At 36.8% G+C, this 22,500-nt stretch overlaps 1 protein-coding gene across 1 annotated transcript in view; it reads right to left on the minus strand.

The window, feature by feature from the left end:
• Positions 1-22,500, minus strand: part of LOC110519864 (receptor-type tyrosine-protein phosphatase delta-like) — a 279,764-nt gene that overhangs the window by 254,103 nt on the left and 3,161 nt on the right. The window contains exon 2 of the mRNA XM_036972586.1: positions 4,631-4,677. The gene's annotated coding sequence lies outside the window, so the exon portion shown is untranslated. The remainder of the gene's footprint in view (positions 1-4,630; positions 4,678-22,500) is intronic.

Consider the following 22,500-nt stretch of genomic DNA (forward strand, 5'->3'; position numbering starts at 1 on the left):
CTTTTCTCGTGGCAACAGGTCACAAATCTTGCTGCTGTGATGTCACACTGTGGAATTTCGTCATACATTGGGCAGGAGGTTAGGAAGTGCAGCTCAGTTTCCACCTCATTTTGTGGGCAGTGAGCACATAGCTTGTCTTCTCTTGAGAGCCATGTCTGCCTACGGCGGCCTTTCTCAATAGCAAGGCTTTGCTCATTGAGTCTGTAAATAGTCAAAGCTTTCCTTAATTTTGGGTCAGTCACAGTGGTCAGGTATTCTGCCGCTGTGTACTCTCTGTGTAGGGCCAAATAGCATTCTAGTTTGCTCTGTTTTTTTGTAAATTCTTTCCAATGTGTCACGTAATTATCTTTTTGTTTTCTCATGATTTGGTTGGGTCTAATTGTGCTGTTGTCCTGGGGCTCTGTAGGGTGTGTTTGTGTTTGTGAACAGAGCCCCAGGACCAGCTTGTTTAGGGGACTCTTCTCCAGGTTCATCTCTCTGTAGGTGATGGCTTTGTTATGGAAGGTTTGGGAATCGCTTCCTTTTAGGTGGTTGTAGAATTTAACGGCTCTTTTCTGGATTTTGATAATTAGTGGGTATCGGCCTAATTCTGCTCTGCATGCATTATTTGGTGTTTTACGTTGTACACGGAGGATATTTTTGCAGAATTCTGCATGCAGAGTCTCAATTTGGTGTTTGTCCCATTTTGTGAAGTCTTGGTTGGTGAGCGGACCCCAGACCTCACAACCATAAAGGGCAATGGGCTCTATGACTGATTCAAGTATTTTTAGCCAAATCCTAATTGGTATGTTGAAATGTATGTTCCTTTTGATGGCATCGAAGGCCCTTCTTGCCTTGTCTCTCAGATCGTTCACAGCTTTGTGGAAGTTACCTGTGGCGCTGATGTTTAGGCCAAGGTATGTATAGTTTTTTGTGTGCTCTAGGGCAACAGTGTCTAGATGGAATTTGTATTTGTGGTTCTAGTGACTGGACCTTTTTTGGAACACCATTATTTTGGTCTTACTGAGATTTACTGCCAGGGCCCAGGTCTGACAGAATCTGTGCATAAGATCTAGGTGCTGCTGTAGGCCCTCCTTGGTTGGTGACAGAAGCACCAGATCATCAGCAAACAGTAGACATTTGACTTCGGATTCTAGTAGGGTGAGGCCGGGTGCTGCAGACTTTTCTAGTGCCCGCGCCAATTCGTTGATATATATGTTGAAGAGGGTGGGGCTTAAGCTGCATCCCTGTCTCACCCCACGACCATGTGTGAAGAAATTTTTGTTTTCTCTCTCTCTCTCCCTCTCTCTCTGTCTCTCTCTCTCTATCTAATGACTAGTCTCTGTGCCTGTGTGTATGCGTGTCTGTTCCCTGTCATCTCTGGGAAGCCTTTCATTTGAAACTGTAGCTTCACTGTCTCTCTCTCATAATCCAGGAGCTCTAGAGAAATCAGTGCCCCTTCATACTGTGTGTTCGTGTGTATGTGATTAAGTGGTGTGTGTGTGTCTGTGTTTGTGTGTGTGTGTGTGTGTGTGTGTGTGTGTGTGTGTGTGTGTGTGTGTGTGTGTGTGTGTGTGTGTGTGTGTGTGAGAGAGATAGGGAGGGTCTAAGGCCTTTACCCTAGCAGATATCAATCTAAATAATATTTAATTAAACTGCCTGTGTGGCTGTGTGTCTTTGTGTTGTGTTATCTTAATCAAATCCCCAATTACACTGAGTGAGTACCTCTTCTCATCTCACTCTGTCTGACTTCAAGTGTTACACACACACACACACACACACACACACACACACACACACACACACACACACACACACACACACACACACACACACACACACACACACACACACACACACACACACACACACACACACACACACACACACACACACACACACACACACACACACACACACACACACACGCCCTGAGGCACAAGCACTTCATTTCCTATTCCACTTGCTCATCTCTCCTCCTCATCTCTTCTCCCTTCCCTCTCCTCATCTCTTCTCCCTTCCCTCTCCTCATCTCTTCTCCCTTCCCTCTCCTCATCTCTTCTCCCTTCCCTCTCCTCATCTCTTCTCCCTTCCCTCTCCTCATCTCTTCTCCCTTCCCTCTCCTCATCTCTTCTCCCTTCCCTCTCCTCATCTCTTCTCCCTTCCCTCTCCTCATCTCTTCTCCCTTCCCTCTCCTCATCTCTTCTCCCTTCCCTCTCCTCATCTCTCCTCCTCATCTCTTCTCCCTTCCCTCTCCTCATCTCTCCTCCTCATCTCTTCTCCCTTCCCTCTCCTCATCTCTCCTCCTCATCTCTTCTCCCTTCCCTCTCCTCATCTCTCCTCCTCATCTCTTCTCCCTTCCCTCTCCTCATCTCTCCTCCTCATCTCTTCTCCCTTCCCTCTCCTCATCTCTCCTCCTCATCTCTTCTCCCTTCCCTCTCCTCATCTCTCCTCCTCATCTCTTCTCCCTTCCCTCTCCTCATCTCTCCTCCTCATCTCTTCTCCCTTCCCTCTCCTCCTCATCTCTTCTCCCTTCCCTCTCCTCCTCATCTCTTCTCCCTTCCCTCTCCTCCTCATCTCTTCTCCCTTCCCTCTCCTCATCTCTTCTCCCTTCCCTCTCCTCATCTCTTCTCCCTTCCCTCTCCTCATCTCTTCTCCCTTCCCTCTCCTCATCTCTTCTCCCTTCCCTCTCCTCATCTCTTCTCCCTTCCCTCTCCTCCTCATCTCTTCTCCCTTCCCTCTCCTCCTCATCTCTTCTCCCTTCCCTCTCCTCCTCATCTCTTCTCCCTTCCCTCTCCTCATCTCTTCTCCCTTCCCTCTCCTCATCTCTTCTCCCTTCCCTCTCCTCATCTCTTCTCCCTTCCCTCTCCTCATCTCTTCTCCCTTCCCTCTCCTCATCTCTTCTCCCTTCCCTCTCCTCATCTCTTCTCCCTTCCCTCTCCTCATCTCTTCTCCCTTCCCTCTCCTCATCTCTTCTCCCTTCCCTCTCCTCCTCATCTCTTCTCCCTTCCCTCTCCTCATCTCTTCTCCCTTCCCTCTCCTCATCTCTTCTCCCTTCCCTCTCCTCATCTCTTCTCCCTTCCCTCTCCTCATCTCTTCTCCCTTCCCTCTCCTCATCTCTTCTCCCTTCCCTCTCCTCATCTCTTCTCCCTTCCCTCTCCTCATCTCTTCTCCCTTCCCTCTCCTCATCTCTTCTCCCTTCCCTCTCCTCATCTCTCCTCCTCATCTCTCCTCCTCATCTCTTCTCCCTTCCCTCTCCTCATCTCTCCTCCCTTCCCTCTCCTCATCTCTTCTCCCTTCCCTCTCCCCATCTCTTCTCCCTTCCCTCTCCTCATCTCTCCTCCTCATCTCTCCTCCTCATCTCTTCTCCCTTCCCTCTCCTCATCTCTCCTCCCTTCCCTCTCCTCATCTCTTCTCCCTTCCCTCTCCCCATCTCTTCTCCCTTCCCTCTCCTCCCTTCCCTCTCCTCATCTCTCCTCCTCATCTCTCCTCCTCATCTCTTCTCCCTTCCCTCTCCTCATCTCTCCTCCTCATCACTTCTCCTCACCTCTCTACCTCCTCTCCTCTCCTCATCTCTCCACCTCCTCTCCTCATCTCTCCTCCTCATCTCTCCACCTCCTCTCCTCATCTCTCCTCCTAATCTCTCCTCCTCATCTCTCCACCTCCTCTCCTCATCTCTCCTCCTCATCTCTCCTCCTCATCTCTCCTCCTCATATCTCCACCTCATATCTCCACCTCCTCTCCTCATCTCTCCTCCTCATCTCTCCTCCTCATCCCTCCTCCTCATTGGACCTCCACACCAGATATAAAACTGGACCTCTAAACCAGATACAAAACTGGACCTCCACACTAGATATAAAACTGGACCTCTAAACCAGATATAAAACTGGACCTCTAAACCAGATATAAAACTGGACCTCTACACCAGATATAAAACTGGACCTCTAAACCAGATATAAAACTGGACCTCTAAACCAGATATAAAACTGGACCTCTACACCAGATATAAAACTGGACCTCTAAACCAGATACAAAACTGAACCTCTAAACCAGATATAAAACTGGACCTCTAAACCAGATATAAAACTGAACCTCTAAACCAGATATAATACTGGACCTCTACACCAGATATAATACTGGACCTCTACACCAGATATAAAACTGAACCTCTAAACCAGATATAAAACTGGACCTCTAAACCAGGTCTGTTGATTCTTTCATTCTTCATATTCTAATCAGAGACTGATTTAGACCTGTGATTAATAATCAGGTAGAACAGAAACCCCAGCAGTACTCAGAACGTTGTAGGGTCGGAGTTGAACAGCTCTGTACTAAGGTACTGTATGTACATGCAGACAGACATCTAACGCAGAGCCACAATAACTCCATGTCATTACTGTGTTAATAGCAGGGTGAGTTTGTGCCCAGGTGTATAGGTGGATTCATATGAAGTTTTTCCCCCAGAGGGCATTGATCACACACACACGCACGCACACACACACACACACACACACACACACACACACACACACACACACACACACACACACACACACACACACACACACACACACACACACACACACACACACACACACACACACACACACACACACACGCCGCCAGCAGAGAAAAAATGCAGAGATCTTACCTTCTTCCATGGTCCATGTTCTAACCTCAGACAGAGAAGAGAAAGAGCTGAACAGAAAGAGAGAGAGAGAATATCAGTACAATTTCTTATGACACGTCACCTGTCCTTTATTTGAGTAGAGAGGCCACACTGAAGATTCAATCTGGCCCGAGCCAGAACAAGATTATGTGAAGTTAAATTGAAGACAACCAGGTGTCCTGATAGAGTAGTTTGTATATGTGTGCCTGTATCTCGTCTAGTTTGTGAGTAAGGTTGCATAAGGCTGGTAAACTCTCGTCCAAGTTTTCTCAAAAAATCCTTGTGGGAAAATTCCTGGAATAATGAGGGAATAATGAGGGAAAAATGAGGGAATAATGAGGGAATAATGAGGGAATAATGAGGGAATAATGAGGGAATAAGGAGGGAATAATGAGGGAATAATGAGGGAATAATGAGGGAATAAGGAGGGAATAATGAGGGAATAATGAGGGAATAATGAGGGAATAAGGAGGGAATAATGAGGGAATAATGAGGGAATAATGAGGGAATAATGAGGGAATAATGAGGGAATACAGAATCCTCCAACCAGGATTGCTGGAAAATCCTTCAAGACGACTTGTGAGAGACGTGATGGTTCTACGGTTAGTGTTGCAATGCTGCCATCTGGTGGTGGTATCGTGTATTACACCACTCTAGTCAAATCCAACCACAGAGAACATTCATTATATTTTATAAAGGAGTTGGACCTTTAGACCTGGGTTGACCAAACGTTTTCACTTGGGGCACACTCTTGGCATTCTCCCAGGCAGCCAACGAGTGCTAAGCATATGTGGGAACTGATTCAAGACCGTTGGAAAAGCATTCCTCATGAAGATGGTTGAGAGAATGTCAAGAGTGTGAAAAGTTGCCGTCAAGGCAAAAGGCTACTTTGAAGAATCTCAAATATAAAATATATTTTGATTTGTTTAATACGTTTTTTTTTTTTTTGGGGGGGGGGGGGGGGGGGTTACTACATGATTCCATATGTGTTTATTCATAGTTCTGATGTCTTCACTATTATTCTACAATGTAGAACATACTGAAAATAAAGTAAAAACCCTTGAATGAGTCAGTGTGTCCAAGCTTTAGACTGGTACTGTAGCCCACGGCTAGGTTATAGTTATATTTAGTAATGGGTGGTGTTTATATAGGTAACCACTAGGTTATAGTTATATTTAGTAATGGGTGGTGTTTATATAGGTAACCACTAGGTTATAGTTAGATTTAGTAATGGGTGGTGTTTATATAGGTAACCACTAGGTTATAGTTAGATTTAGTAATGGGTGGTGTTTATATAGGTAACCACTAGGTTATAGTTAGATTTAGTAATGGGTGGTGTTTATATAGGTAACCACTAGGTTATAGTTAGATTTAGTAATGGGTGGTGTTTATATAGGTAACCACTAGGTTATAGTTAGATTTAGTAATGGATGGTGTTTATATAGGTAACCACTAGGTTATAGTTAGATTTAGTAATGGGTGGTGTTTATATAGTCCACCACTAGGTTATAGTTAGATTTAGTAATGGGTGGTGCATATATAGGTAACCACTAGGTTATAGATAGATTTAGTAATGGGTGGTGTTTATATAGGTAACCACTAGGTTATAGTTAGATTTAGTAATGGGTGGTGTTTATATAGTCCACCACTAGGTTATAGTTAGATTTAGTAATGGGTGGTGTTTATATAGTCCACCACTAGGTTATAGTTAGATTTAGTAATGGGTGGTGTTTATATAGTCCACCACTAGGTTATAGTTAGATTTAGTAATGGGTGGTGTTTATATAGTCCACCACTAGGTTATAGTTAGATTTAGTAATGGGTGGTGTTTATATAGGCAACCACTAGGTTATAGTTAGATTTAGTAATGGGTGGTGTTTATATAGTCCACCACTAGGTTATAGTTAGATTTAGTAATGGGTGGTGTATATATAGGTAACCACTAGGTTATAGTTAGACTTAGTAATGGGTGGTGTGTTATATAGGTAACCACTAGGTTATAGTTAGATTTAGTAATGGGTGGTGTTTATATAGGTAACCACTAGGTTATAATTAGATTTAGTAATGGGTGGTGTTTATATAGTCCACCACTAGGTTATAGTTCGATTTAGTAATGGGTGGTGTTTATATAGGTAACCACTAGGTTATAGTTAGATTTAGTAATGGGTGGTGTTTATATAGTCCACCACTAGGTTATAGTTAGATTTAGTAATGGGTGGTGGTTATATAGGTAACCACTAGGTTATAGTTAGATTTAGTAATGGGTGGTGTTTATATAGGTAACCACTAGGTTATAGTTAGATTTAGTAATGGGTGGTGTATATATAGGTAACCACTAGGTTATAGTTAGATTTAGTAATGGGTGGTGTTTATATAGGTCACCACTAGGTTATAGTTAGATTTAGTAATGGGTGGTGTTTATATAGTCCACCACTAGGTTATAGTTAGATTTAGTAATGGGTGGTGTTTATATAGGTAACCACTAGGTTATAGTTAGATTTAGTAATGGGTGGTGTTTATATAGTCCACCACTAGGTTGTAGTTAGATTTAGTAATGGGTGGTGTTTATATAGGTAACCACTAGGTTATAGTTAGATTTAGTAATGGGTGGTGTTTATATAGGTAACCACTAGGTTATAGATAGATTTAGTAATGGGTGGTGTTTATATAGGTAACCACTAGGTTATAGTTAGATTTAGTAATGGGTGGTGTTTATATAGGTAACCACTAGGTTATATATAGATTTAGTAATGGGTGGTGTTTATATAGGTAACCACTAGGTTATAGATATATTTAGTAATGGGTGGTGTTTATATATGTAACCACTAGGTTATAGTTAGATTTAGTAATGGGTGGTGTTTATATAGGTAACCACTAGGTTATAGTTAGATTTAGTAATGGGTGGTGTTTATATAGGTAACCACTAGGTTATAGTTAGATTTAGTAATGGGTGGTGTTTATATAGGTAACCACTAGGTTATAGTTAGATTTAGTAATGGGTGGTGTTTATATAGGTAACCACTAGGTTATAGATAGATTTAGTAATGGGTGGTGTTTATATAGGTAACCACTAGGTTATAGTTAGATTTAGTAATGGATGGTGTTTATATAGGTAACCACTAGGTTATAGTTAGATTTAGTAATGGGTGGTGTTTATATAGGTAACCACTAGGTTATAGTTAGATTTAGTAATGGGTGGTGTTTATATAGGTAACCACTAGGTTATAGTTAGATTTAGTAATGGATGGTGTTTATATAGGTAACCACTAGGTTATAGTTAGATTTAGTAATGGGTGGTGTTTATATAGTCCACCACTAGGTTATAGTTAGATTTAGTAATGGGTGGTGCATATATAGGTAACCACTAGGTTATAGATAGATTTAGTAATGGGTGGTGTTTATATAGGTAACCACTAGGTTATAGTTAGATTTAGTAATGGGTGGTGTTTATATAGTCCACCACTAGGTTATAGTTAGATTTAGTAATGGGTGGTGTTTATATAGTCCACCACTAGGTTATAGTTAGATTTAGTAATGGGTGGTGCATATATAGGTAACCACTAGGTTATAGATAGATTTAGTAATGGGTGGTGTTTATATAGGTAACCACTAGGTTATAGTTAGATTTAGTAATGGGTGGTGTTTATATAGTCCACCACTAGGTTATAGTTAGATTTAGTAATGGGTGGTGTTTATATAGTCCACCACTAGGTTATAGTTAGATTTAGTAATGGGTGGTGTTTATATAGTCCACCACTAGGTTATAGTTAGATTTAGTAATGGGTGGTGTTTATATAGTCCACCACTAGGTTATAGTTAGATTTAGTAATGGGTGGTGTTTATATAGTCCACCACTAGGTTATAGTTAGATTTAGTAATGGGTGGTGTTTATATAGGTAACCACTAGGTTATAGTTAGATTTAGTAATGGGTGGTGTTTATATAGTCCACCACTAGGTTATAGTTAGATTTAGTAATGGGTGGTGTATATATAGGTAACCACTAGGTTATAGTTAGACTTAGTAATGGGTGGTGTGTTATATAGGTAACCACTAGGTTATAGTTAGATTTAGTAATGGGTGGTGTTTATATAGGTAACCACTAGGTTATAATTAGATTTAGTAATGGGTGGTGTTTATATAGTCCACCACTAGGTTATAGTTCGATTTAGTAATGGGTGGTGTTTATATAGGTAACCACTAGGTTATAGTTAGATTTAGTAATGGGTGGTGTTTATATAGTCCACCACTAGGTTATAGTTAGATTTAGTAATGGGTGGTGGTTATATAGGTAACATCTAGGTTATAGTTAGATTTAGTAATGGGTGGTGTTTATATAGGTAACCACTAGGTTATAGTTAGATTTAGTAATGGGTGGTGTTTATATAGGTAACCACTAGGTTATAGTTAGATTTAGTAATGGGTGGTGTTTATATAGTCCACCACTAGGTTATAGTTAGATTTAGTAATGGGTGGTGCATATATAGGTAACCACTAGGTTATAGATAGATTTAGTAATGGGTGGTGTTTATATAGGTAACCACTAGGTTATAGTTAGATTTAGTAATGGGTGGTGTTTATATAGTCCACCACTAGGTTATAGTTAGATTTAGTAATGGGTGGTGTTTATATAGTCCACCACTAGGTTATAGTTAGATTTAGTAATGGGTGGTGTTTATATAGTCCACCACTAGGTTATAGTTAGATTTAGTAATGGGTGGTGTTTATATAGTCCACCACTAGGTTATAGTTAGATTTAGTAATGGGTGGTGTTTATATAGGTAACCACTAGGTTATAATTAGATTTAGTAATGGGTGGTGTTTATATAGTCCACCACTAGGTTATAGTTCGATTTAGTAATGGGTGGTGTTTATATAGGTAACCACTAGGTTATAGTTAGATTTAGTAATGGGTGGTGTTTATATAGTCCACCACTAGGTTATAGTTAGATTTAGTAATGGGTGGTGGTTATATAGGTAACCACTAGGTTATAGTTAGATTTAGTAATGGGTGGTGTTTATATAGGTAACCACTAGGTTATAGTTAGATTTAGTAATGGGTGGTGTATATATAGGTAACCACTAGGTTATAGTTAGATTTAGTAATGGGTGGTGTATATATAGGTAACCACTAGGTTATAGTTAGATTTAGTAATGGGTGGTGTTTATATAGGTCACCACTAGGTTATAGTTAGATTTAGTAATGGGTGGTGTTTATATAGTCCACCACTAGGTTATAGTTAGATTTAGTAATGGGTGGTGTTTATATAGGTAACCACTAGGTTATAGTTAGATTTAGTAATGGGTGGTGTTTATATAGTCCACCACTAGGTTGTAGTTAGATTTAGTAATGGGTGGTGTTTATATAGGTAACCACTAGGTTATAGTTAGATTTAGTAATGGGTGGTGTTTATATAGGTAACCACTAGGTTATAGATAGATTTAGTAATGGGTGGTGTTTATATAGGTAACCACTAGGTTATAGTTAGATTTAGTAATGGGTGGTGTTTATATAGGTAACCACTAGGTTATATATAGATTTAGTAATGGGTGGTGTTTATATAGGTAACCACTAGGTTATAGATATATTTAGTAATGGGTGGTGTTTATATATGTAACCACTAGGTTATAGTTAGATTTAGTAATGGGTGGTGTTTATATAGGTAACCACTAGGTTATAGTTAGATTTAGTAATGGGTGGTGTTGATATAGGTAACCACTAGGTTATAGTTAGATTTAGTAATGGGTGGTATTTATATAGGTAACCACTAGGTTATAGTTAGATTTAGTAATGGGTGGTGTTTATATAGGTAACCACTAGGTTATAGATAGATTTAGTAATGGATGGTGTTTATATAGGTAACCACTAGGTTATAGTTAGATTTAGTAATGGATGGTGTTTATATAGGTAACCACTAGGTTATAGTTAGATTTAGTAATGGGTGGTGTTTATATAGTCCACCACTAGGTTATAGTTAGATTTAGTAATGGGTGGTGTCTATATAGGTAACCACTAGGTTATAGTTAGATTTAGTAATGGGTGGTGTTTATATAGTCCACCACTAGGTTATAGTTAGATTTAGTAATGGGTGGTGTTCATATAGTCCACCACTAGGTTATAGTTAGATTTAGTAATGGGTGGTGTTTATATAGGTAACCACTAGGTTATAGTTAGATTTAGTAATGGGTGGTATTTATATAGTTCACCACTAGGTTATAGTTAGATTTAGTAATGGGTGGTGTTTATATAGGTAACCACTAGGTTATAGTTAGATTTAGTAATGGGTGGTGTTTATATAGGTAACCACTAGGTTATAGTTAGATTTAGTAATGGGTGGTGTTTATATAGGTAACCACTAGGTTATAGTTAGATTTAGTAATGGGTGGTGTTTATATAGGTAACCACTAGGTTATAGTTAGATTTAGTAATGGGTGGTGTTTATATAGTCCACCACTAGGTTATAGTTAGACTTAGTAATGGGTGGTGTGTTATATAGGTAACCACTAGGTTATAGTTAGATTTAGTAATGGGTGGTGTTTATATAGGTAACCACTAGGTTATAATTAGATTTAGTAATGGGTGGTGTTTATATAGTCCACCACTAGGTTATAGTTCGATTTAGTAATGGGTGGTGTTTATATAGGTAACCACTAGGTTATAGTTAGATTTAGTAATGGGTGGTGTTTATATAGTCCACCACTAGGTTATAGTTAGATTTAGTAATGGGTGGTGGTTATATAGGTAACCACTAGGTTATAGTTAGATTTAGTAATGGGTGGTGTTTATATAGGTAACCACTAGGTTATAGTTAGATTTAGTAATGGGTGGTGTATATATAGGTAACCACTAGGTTATAGTTAGATTTAGTAATGGGTGGTGTATATATAGGTAACCACTAGGTTATAGTTAGATTTAGTAATGGGTGGTGTATATATAGGTAACCACTAGGTTATAGTTAGATTTAGTAATGGGTGGTGTTTATATAGGTCACCACTAGGTTATAGTTAGATTTAGTAATGGGTGGTGTTTATATAGTCCACCACTAGGTTATAGTTAGATTTAGTAATGGGTGGTGTTTATATAGGTAACCACTAGGTTATAGTTAGATTTAGTAATGGATGGTGTTTATATAGTCCACCAATAGGTTGTAGTTAGATTTAGTAATGGGTGGTGTTTATATAGGTAACCACTAGGTTATAGTTAGATTTAGTAATGGGTGGTGTTTATATAGGTAACCACTAGGTTATAGATAGATTTAGTAATGGGTGGTGTTTATATAGGTAACCACTAGGTTATAGTTAGATTTAGTAATGGGTGGTGTTTATATAGGTAACCACTAGGTTATATATAGATTTAGTAATGGGTGGTGTTTATATAGGTAACCACTAGGTTATAGATATATTTAGTAATGGGTGGTGTTTATATATGTAACCACTAGGTTATAGTTAGATTTAGTAATGGGTGGTGTTTATATAGGTAACCACTAGGTTATAGTTAGATTTAGTAATGGGTGGTGTTTATATAGGTAACCACTAGGTTATAGTTAGATTTAGTAATGGGTGGTGTTTATATAGGTAACCACTAGGTTATAGTTAGATTTAGTAATGGGTGGTGTTTATATAGGTAACCACTAGGTTATAGATAGATTTAGTAATGGGTGGTGTTTATATAGGTAACCACTAGGTTATAGTTAGATTTAGTAATGGATGGTGTTTATATAGGTAACCACTAGGTTATAGTTAGATTTAGTAATGGGTGGTGTTTATATAGTCCACCACTAGGTTATAGTTAGATTTAGTAATGGGTGGTGTCTATATAGGTAACCACTAGGTTATAGTTAGATTTAGTAATGGGTGGTGTTTATATAGTCCACCACTAGGTTATAGTTAGATTTAGTAATGGGTGGTGTTCATATAGTCCACCACTAGGTTATAGTTAGATTTAGTAATGGGTGGTGTTTATATAGGTAACCACTAGGTTATAGTTAGATTTAGTAATGGGTGGTGTTTATATAGTCCACCACTAGGTTATAGTTAGATTTAGTAATGGGTGGTGTTTATATAGGTAACCACTAGGTTATAGTTAGATTTAGTAATGGGTGGTGTTTATATAGGTAACCACTAGGTTATAGTTAGATTTAGTAATGGGTGGTGTTTATATAGGTAACCACTAGGTTATAGTTAGATTTAGTAATGGGTGGTGTTTATATAGGTCACCACTAGGTTATAGTTAGATTTAGTAATGGGTGGTGTTTATATAGGTAACCACTAGGTTATAGTTAGATTTGGTAATGGGTGGTCTTTATATAGGTAACCACTAGGTTATAGTTAGATTTGGTAATGGGTGGTCTTTATATAGGTAACCACTAGGTTATAGTTAGATTTAGTAATGGGTGGTGTTTATATAGGTAACCACTAGGTTATAGTTAGATTTAGTAATGGGTGGTGTTTATATAGTCCCCCACTAGGTTATAGTTAGATTTAGTAATGGGTGGTGTTTATATAGGTAACCACTAGGTTATAGTTAGATTTAGTAATGGGTGGTGTTTATATAGGTAACCACTAGGTTATAGTTAGATTTAGTAATGGGTGGTGTTTATATAGGTAACCACTAGGTTATAGTTAGATTTGGTAATGGGTGGTCTTTATATAGGTAACCACTAGGTTATAGATAGATTTAGTAATGGGTGGTGTTTATATAGGTAACCACTAGGTTATAGTTAGATTTAGTAATGGGTGGTGTTTATATAGGTAACCACTAGGTTATAGTTAGATTTAGTAATGGGTGGTGTTTATATAATCCACCACTAGGTTATAGATATATTTAGTAATGGGTGGTGTTTATATAGGTAACCACTAGGTTATAGTTAGATTTAGTAATGGGTGGTGTTTATATAGGTAACCACTAGGTTATAGTTAGATTTAGTAATGGGTGGTGTTTATATAGGTAACCACTAGGTTATAGTTAGATTTAGTAATGGGTGGTGTTTATATAGGTAACCACTAGGTTATAGTTAGATTTAGTAATGGGTGGTGTTTATATAGTCCACCACTAGGTTATAGTTAGATTTAGTAATGGGTGGTGTTTATATAGTCCACCACTAGGTTATAGTTAGATTTAGTAATGGGTGGTGTTTATATAGTCCACCACTAGGTTATAGTTAGATTTAGTAATGGGTGGTGTTTATATAGTCCACCACTAGGTTATAGTTAGATTTAGTAATGGGTGGTGTTTATATAGGTAACCACTAGGTTATAGTTAGATTTAGTAATGGGTGGTGTTTATATAGGTAACCACTAGGTTATAGTTAGATTTAGTAATGGGTGGTGTTTATATAGGTAACCACTAGGTTATAGTTAGATTTAGTAATGGGTGGTGTTTATATAGGTAACCACTAGGTTATAGTTAGATTTAGTAATGGGTGGTGTTTATATAGTCCACCACTAGGTTATAGTTAGATTTAGTAATGGGTGGTGTTTATATAGGTAACCACTAGGTTATAGTTAGATTTAGTAATGGGTGGTGTTTATATAGTCCACCACTAGGTTATAGTTAGATTTAGTAATGGGTGGTGTATATATAGGTAACCACTAGGTTATAGTTAGACTTAGTAATGGGTGGTGTGTTATATAGGTAACCACTAGGTTATAGTTAGATTTAGTAATGGGTGGTGTTTATATAGGTAACCACTAGGTTATAATTAGATTTAGTAATGGGTGGTGTTTATATAGTCCACCACTAGGTTATAGTTCGATTTAGTAATGGGTGGTGTTTATATAGGTAACCACTAGGTTATAGTTAGATTTAGTAATGGGTGGTGTTTATATAGTCCACCACTAGGTTATAGTTAGATTTAGTAATGGGTGGTGGTTATATAGGTAACCACTAGGTTATAGTTAGATTTAGTAATGGGTGGTGTTTATATAGGTAACCACTAGGTTATAGTTAGATTTAGTAATGGGTTGTGTATATATAGGTAACCACTAGGTTATAGTTAGATTTAGTAATGGGTGGTGTATATATAGGTAACCACTAGGTTATAGTTAGATTTAGTAATAGGTGGTGTTTATATAGGTCACCACTAGGTTATAGTTAGATTTAGTAATGGGTTGTGTTTATATAGTCCACCACTAGGTTATAGTTAGATTTAGTAATGGGTGGTGTTTATATAGGTAACCACTAGGTTATAGTTAGATTTAGTAATGGGTGGTGTTTATATAGTCCACCACTAGGTTGTAGTTAGATTTAGTAATGGGTGGTGTTTATATAGGTAACCACTAGGTTATAGTTAGATTTAGTAATGGGTGGTGTTTATATAGGTAACCACTAGGTTATAGATAGATTTAGTAATGGGTGGTGTTTATATAGGTAACCACTAGGTTATAGTTAGATTTAGTAATGGGTGGTGTTTATATAGGTAACCACTAGGTTATATATAGATTTAGTAATGGGTGGTGTTTATATAGGTAACCACTAGGTTATAGATATATTTAGTAATGGGTGGTGTTTATATATGTAACCACTAGGTTATAGTTAGATTTAGTAATGGGTGGTGTTTATATAGGTAACCACTAGGTTATAGTTAGATTTAGTAATGGGTGGTGTTGATATAGGTAACCACTAGGTTATAGTTAGATTTAGTAATGGGTGGTGTTTATATAGGTAACCACTAGGTTATAGTTAGATTTAGTAATGGGTGGTGTTTATATAGGTAACCACTAGGTTATAGATAGATTTAGTAATGGATGGTGTTTATATAGGTAACCACTAGGTTATAGTTAGATTTAGTAATGGATGGTGTTTATATAGGTAACCACTAGGTTATAGTTAGATTTAGTAATGGGTGGTGTTTATATAGTCCACCACTAGGTTATAGTTAGATTTAGTAATGGGTGGTGTCTATATAGGTAACCACTAGGTTATAGTTAGATTTAGTAATGGGTGGTGTTTATATAGTCCACCACTAGGTTATAGTTAGATTTAGTAATGGGTGGTGTTCATATAGTCCACCACTAGGTTATAGTTAGATTTAGTAATGGGTGGTGTTTATATAGGTAACCACTAGGTTATAGTTAGATTTAGTAATGGGTGGTGTTTATATAGTCCACCACTAGGTTATAGTTAGATTTAGTAATGGGTGGTGTTTATATAGGTAACCACTAGGTTATAGTTAGATTTAGTAATGGGTGGTGTTTATATAGGTAACCACTAGGTTATAGTTAGATTTAGTAATGGGTGGTGTTTATATAGGTAACCACTAGGTTATAGTTAGATTTAGTAATGGGTGGTGTTTATATAGGTAACCACTAGGTTATAGTTAGATTTAGTAATGGGTGGTGTTTATATAGTCCACCACTAGGTTATAGTTAGACTTAGTAATGGGTGGTGTGTTATATAGGTAACCACTAGGTTATAGTTAGATTTAGTAATGGGTGGTGTTTATATAGGTAACCACTAGGTTATAATTAGATTTAGTAATGGGTGGTGTTTATATAGTCCACCACTAGGTTATAGTTCGATTTAGTAATGGGTGGTGTTTATATAGGTAACCACTAGGTTATAGTTAGATTTAGTAATGGGTGGTGTTTATATAGTCCACCACTAGGTTATAGTTAGATTTAGTAATGGGTGGTGGTTATATAGGTAACCACTAGGTTATAGTTAGATTTAGTAATGGGTGGTGTTTATATAGGTAACCACTAGGTTATAGTTAGATTTAGTAATGGGTGGTGTATATATAGGTAACCACTAGGTTATAGTTAGATTTAGTAATGGGTGGTGTATATATAGGTAACCACTAGGTTATAGTTAGATTTAGTAATGGGTGGTGTTTATATAGGTCACCACTAGGTTATAGTTAGATTTAGTAATGGGTGGTGTTTATATAGTCCACCACTAGGTTATAGTTAGATTTAGTAATGGGTGGTGTTTATATAGGTAACCACTAGGTTATAGTTAGATTTAGTAATGGGTGGTGTTTATATAGTCCACCACTAGGTTGTAGTTAGATTTAGTAATGGGTGGTGTTTATATAGGTAACCACTAGGTTATAGTTAGATTTAGTAATGGGTGGTGTTTATATAGGTAACCACTAGGTTATAGATAGATTTAGTAATGGGTGGTGTTTATATAGGTAACCACTAGGTTATAGTTAGATTTAGTAATGGGTGGTGTTTATATAGGTAACCACTAGGTTATATATAGATTTAGTAATGGGTGGTGTTTATATAGGTAACCACTAGGTTATAGATATATTTAGTAATGGGTGGTGTTTATATATGTAACCACTAGGTTATAGTTAGATTTAGTAATGGGTGGTGTTTATATAGGTAACCACTAGGTTATAGTTAGATTTAGTAATGGGTGGTGTTTATATAGGTACCCACTAGGTTATAGTTAGATTTAGTAATGGGTGGTGTTTATATAGGTAACCACTAGGTTATAGTTAGATTTAGTAATGGGTGGTGTTTATATAGGTAACCACTAGGTTATAGATAGATTTAGTAATGGGTGGTGTTTATATAGGTAACCACTAGGTTATAGTTAGATTTAGTAATGGATGGTGTTTATATAGGTAACCACTAGGTTATAGTTAGATTTAGTAATGGGTGGTGTTTATATAGTCCACCACTAGGTTATAGTTAGATTTAGTAATGGGTGGTGTCTATATAGGTAACCACTAGGTTATAGTTAGATTTAGTAATGGGTGGTGTTTATATAGTCCACCACTAGGTTATAGTTAGATTTAGTAATGGGTGGTGTTCATATAGTCCACCACTAGGTTATAGTTAGATTTAGTAATGGGTGGTGTTTATATAGGTAACCACTAGGTTATAGTTAGATTTAGTAATGGGTGGTGTTTATATAGTCCACCACTAGGTTATAGTTAGATTTAGTAATGGGTGGTGTTTATATAGGTAACCACTAGGTTATAGTTAGATTTAGTAATGGGTGGTGTTTATATAGGTAACCACTAGGTTATAGTTAGATTTAGTAATGGGTGGTGTTTATATAGGTAACCACTAGGTTATAGTTAGATTTAGTAATGGGTGGTGTTTATATAGGTCACCACTAGGTTATAGTTAGATTTAGTAATGGGTGGTGTTTATATAGGTAACCACTAGGTTATAGTTAGATTTGGTAATGGGTGGTCTTTATATAGGTAACAACTAGGTTATAGTTAGATTTGGTAATGGGTGGTCTTTATATAGGTAACCACTAGGTTATAGTTAGATTTAGTAATGGGTGGTGTTTATATAGGTAACCACTAGGTTATAGTTAGATTTAGTAATGGGTGGTGTTTATATAGTCCCCCACTAGGTTATAGTTAGATTTAGTAATGGGTGGTGTTTATATAGGTAACCACTAGGTTATAGTTAGATTTAGTAATGGGTGGTGTTTATATAGGTAACCACTAGGTTATAGTTAGATTTAGTAATGGGTGGTGTTTATATAGGTAACCACTAGGTTATAGTTAGATTTGGTAATGGGTGGTCTTTATATAGGTAACCACTAGGTTATAGATAGATTTAGTAATGGGTGGTGTTTATATAGGTAACCACTAGGTTATAGTTAGATTTAGTAATGGGTGGTGTTTATATAGGTAACCACTAGGTTATAGTTAGATTTAGTAATGGGTGGTGTTTATATAATCCACCACTAGGTTATAGATAGATTTAGTAATGGGTGGTGTTTATATAGGTAACCACTAGGTTATAGTTAGATTTAGTAATGGGTGGTGTTTATATAGGTAACCACTAGGTTATAGTTAGATTTAGTAATGGGTGGTGTTTATATAGGTAACCACTAGGTTATAGTTAGATTTAGTAATGGGTGGTGTTTATATAGGTAACCACTAGGTTATAGTTAGATTTAGTAATGGGTGGTGTTTATATAGTCCACCACTAGGTTATAGTTAGATTTAGTAATGGGTGGTGTTTATATAGTCCACCACTAGGTTATAGTTAGATTTAGTAATGGGTGGTGTTTATATAGTCCACCACTAGGTTATAGTTAGATTTAGTAATGGGTGGTGTTTATATAGTCCACCACTAGGTTATAGTTCGATTTAGTAATGGGTGGTGTTTATATAGGTAACCACTAGGTTATAGTTAGATTTAGTAATGGGTGGTGTTTATATAGTCCACCACTAGGTTATAGTTAGATTTAGTAATGGGTGGTGTTCATATAGTCCACCACTAGGTTATAGTTAGATTTAGTAATGGGTGGTGTTTATATAGGTAACCACTAGGTTATAGTTAGATTTAGTAATGGGTGGTGTTTATATAGGTAACCACTAGGTTATAGTTAGATTTAGTAATGGGTGGTGTTTATATAGGTAACCACTAGGTTATAGTTATATTTAGTAATGGGTGGTGTTTATATAGGTAACCACTAGGTTATAGTTAGATTTAGTAATGGGTGGTGTTTATATAGGTAACCACTAGGTTATAGTTAGATTTAGTAATGGGTGGTGTTTATATAGGTAACCACTAGGTTATAGTTAGATTTAGTAATGGGTGGTGTTTATATAGGTAACCACTAGGTTATAGTTAGATTTAGTAATGGGTGGTGTTTATATATGTAACCACTAGGTTATAGTTAGATTTAGTAATGGGTGGTGTTTATATAGGTAACCACTAGGTTATAGTTAGATTTAGTAATGGGTGGTGTTTATATAGTCCACCACTAGGTTATAGTTAGATTTAGTAATGGGTGGTGTTTATATAGGTAACCACTAGGTTATAGATAGATTTAGTAATGGGTGGTGTTTATATAGGTAACCACTAGGTTATAGTTAGATTTAGTAATGGGTGGTGTTTATATAGTCCACCACTAGGTTATAGTTAGATTTAGTAATGGGTGGTGTTTATATAGTCCACCACTAGGTTATAGTTAGATTTAGTAATGGGTGGTGTTTATATAGGTAACCACGAGGTTATAGTTATATTTAGTAATGGGTGGTGTTTATATAGGTAACCACTAGGTTATAGTTAGATTTAGTAATGGGTGGTGTTTATATAGGTAACCACTAGGTTATAGTTAGATTTAGTAATGGGTGGTGTTTATATAGGTAACCACTAGGTTATAGTTAGATTTAGTAATGGGTGGTGTTTATATAGGTAACCACTAGGTTATAGTTAGATTTAGTAATGGGTGGTGTTTATATAGGTAACCACTAGGTTATAGTTAGATTTAGTAATGGGTGGTGTTTATATAGGTAACCACTAGGTTATAGTTAGATTTAGTAATGGGTGGTGTTTATATAGGTAACCACTAGGTTATAGTTAGATTTAGTAATGGGTGGTGTTTATATAGGTAACCACTAGGTTATAGTTAGATTTAGTAATGGGTGGTGTTTATATAGGTAACCACTAGGTTATAGATAGATTTAGTAATGGGTGGTGTTTATATAGGTAACCACTAGGTTATAGTTAGATTTAGTAATGGGTGGTGTTTATATAGTCCACCACTAGGTTATAGTTAGATTTAGTAATGGGTGGTGTTTATATAGTCCACCACTAGGTTATAGTTAGATTTAGTAATGGGTGGTGTTGATATAGTCCACCACTAGGTTATAGTTAGATTTAGTAATGGGTGGTGTTTATATAGGTAACCACTAGGTTATAGTTAGACTTAGTAATGGGTGGTGTTTATATAGTCCACCACTAGGTTATAGTTAGATTTAGTAATGTGTGGTATTTATATAGTCCACCACTAGGTTATAGTTAGATTTAGTAATGGGTGGTGTTTATATAGTCCACCACTAGGTTATAGTTAGATTTAGTAATGGGTGGTGTTTATATAGGTAACCACTAGGTTATAGTTAGATTTAGTAATGGGTGGTGTTTATATAGGTAACCACTAGGTTATAGTTAGATTTAGTAATGGGTGGTGTTTATATAGGTAACCACTAGGTTATAGTTAGATTTAGTAATGGGTGGTGTTTATATAGTCCACCACTAGGTTATAGTTAGATTTAGTAATGGGTGGTGTTTATATAGGTAACCACTAGGTTATAGTTAGATTTAGTAATGGGTGGTGTTTATATAGGTAACCACTAGGTTATAGATAGATTTAGTAATGGGTGGTGTTTATATAGGTAACCACTAGGTTATAGTTAGATTTAGTAATGGGTGGTGTTTATATAGGTAACCACTAGGTTATAGTTAGATTTAGTAATGGGTGGTGTTTATATAGGTAACCACTAGGTTATAGTTAGATTTAGTAATGGGTGGTGTTTATATAGGTAACCACTAGGTTATAGTTAGATTTAGTAATGGGTGGTGTTTATATAGGTAACCACTAGGTTATAGTTAGATTTAGTAATGGGTGGTGTTTATATAGGTAACCACTAGGTTATAGTTAGATTTAGTAATGGGTGGTGTTTATATAGGTAACCACTAGGTTATAGTTAGATTTAGTAATGGGTGGTGTTTATATAGGTAACCACTAGGTTATAGATAGATTTAGTAATGGGTGGTGTTTATATAGGTAACCACTAGGTTGTAGTTAGATTTAGTAATGGGTGGTGTTTATATAGGTAACCACTAGGTTATAGTTAGATTTAGTAATAGGTGGAGTTTATATAGGTAACCACTAGGTTATAGTTAGATTTAGTAATGGGTGGTGTTTATATAGGTAACCACTAGGTTATAGATAGATTTAGTAATGGGTGGTGTTTATATAGGTAACCACTAGGTTATAGTTAGATTTAGTAATGGGTGGTGTTTATATAGGTAACCACTAGGTTATAGATAGATTTAGTAATGGGTGGTGTTTATATAGTCCACCACTAGGTTATAGTTAGATTTAGTAATGGGTGGTGTTTATATAGGTAACCACTAGGTTATAGTTAGATTTAGTAATGGGTGGTGTTTATATAGTCCACCACTAGGTTATAGTTAGATTTAGTAATGGGAGGTGTTTATATAGTCCACCACTAGGTTATAGTTAGATTTAGTAATGGGTGGTGTTTATATAGTCCACCACTAGGTTATAGTTAGATTTAGTAATGGGTGGTGTTTATATAGTCCACCACTAGGTTATAGTTAGATTTAGTAATGGGTGGTGTTTATATAGGTAACCACTAGGTTATAGTTAGATTTAGTAATGGGTGGTGTTTATATAGGTAACCACTAGGTTATAGTTAGATTTAGTAATGGGTGGTGTTTATATAGTCCACCACTAGGTTGTAGTTAGATTTGGTAATGGGTGGTGGTTATATAGGTAACCACTAGGTTATAGTTAGATTTAGTAATGGGTGGTGTTTATATAGGTAACCACTAGGTTATAGTTAGATTTAGTAATGGGTGGTGTTTATATAGTCCACCACTAGGTTATAGTTAGATTTAGTAATGGGTGGTGTTCATATAGTCCACCACAATCTTTTCAACACCTCAGAGAGGTGAAGTTATAGTTAATATTTAGTCGTATGACGTTACTAAGTCCTCAGAGAGGTGAAGTTATAGTTAATATTTAGTCGTATGACGTTACTAAGTCCTCAGAGAGGTGAAGTTATAGTTTATATTTAGTCGTGTGACGTTACTAAGTCCTCAGAGAGGTGAAGTTATAGTTTATATTTAGTCGTGTGACGTTACTAAGTCCTCAGAGAGGTGAAGTTGTAGTTTATATTTAGTCGTGTGACGTTACTACGTCCTCAGAGAGGTGAAGTTATAGTTAATATTTAGTCGTGTGACGTTACTAAGTCCTCAGAGAGGTGAAGTTATAGTTAATATTTAGTCGTGTGACGTTACTAAGTCCTCAGAGAGGTGAAGTTATAGTTTATATTTAGTCGTGTGACGTTACTACGTCCTCAGAGAGGTGAAGTTATAGTTAATATTTAGTCGTGTG

Source organism: Oncorhynchus mykiss, unplaced genomic scaffold (genome assembly GCF_013265735.2).
Source record: "Oncorhynchus mykiss isolate Arlee unplaced genomic scaffold, USDA_OmykA_1.1 un_scaffold_182, whole genome shotgun sequence".
Lineage (NCBI taxonomy): Eukaryota > Metazoa > Chordata > Actinopteri > Salmoniformes > Salmonidae > Oncorhynchus > Oncorhynchus mykiss.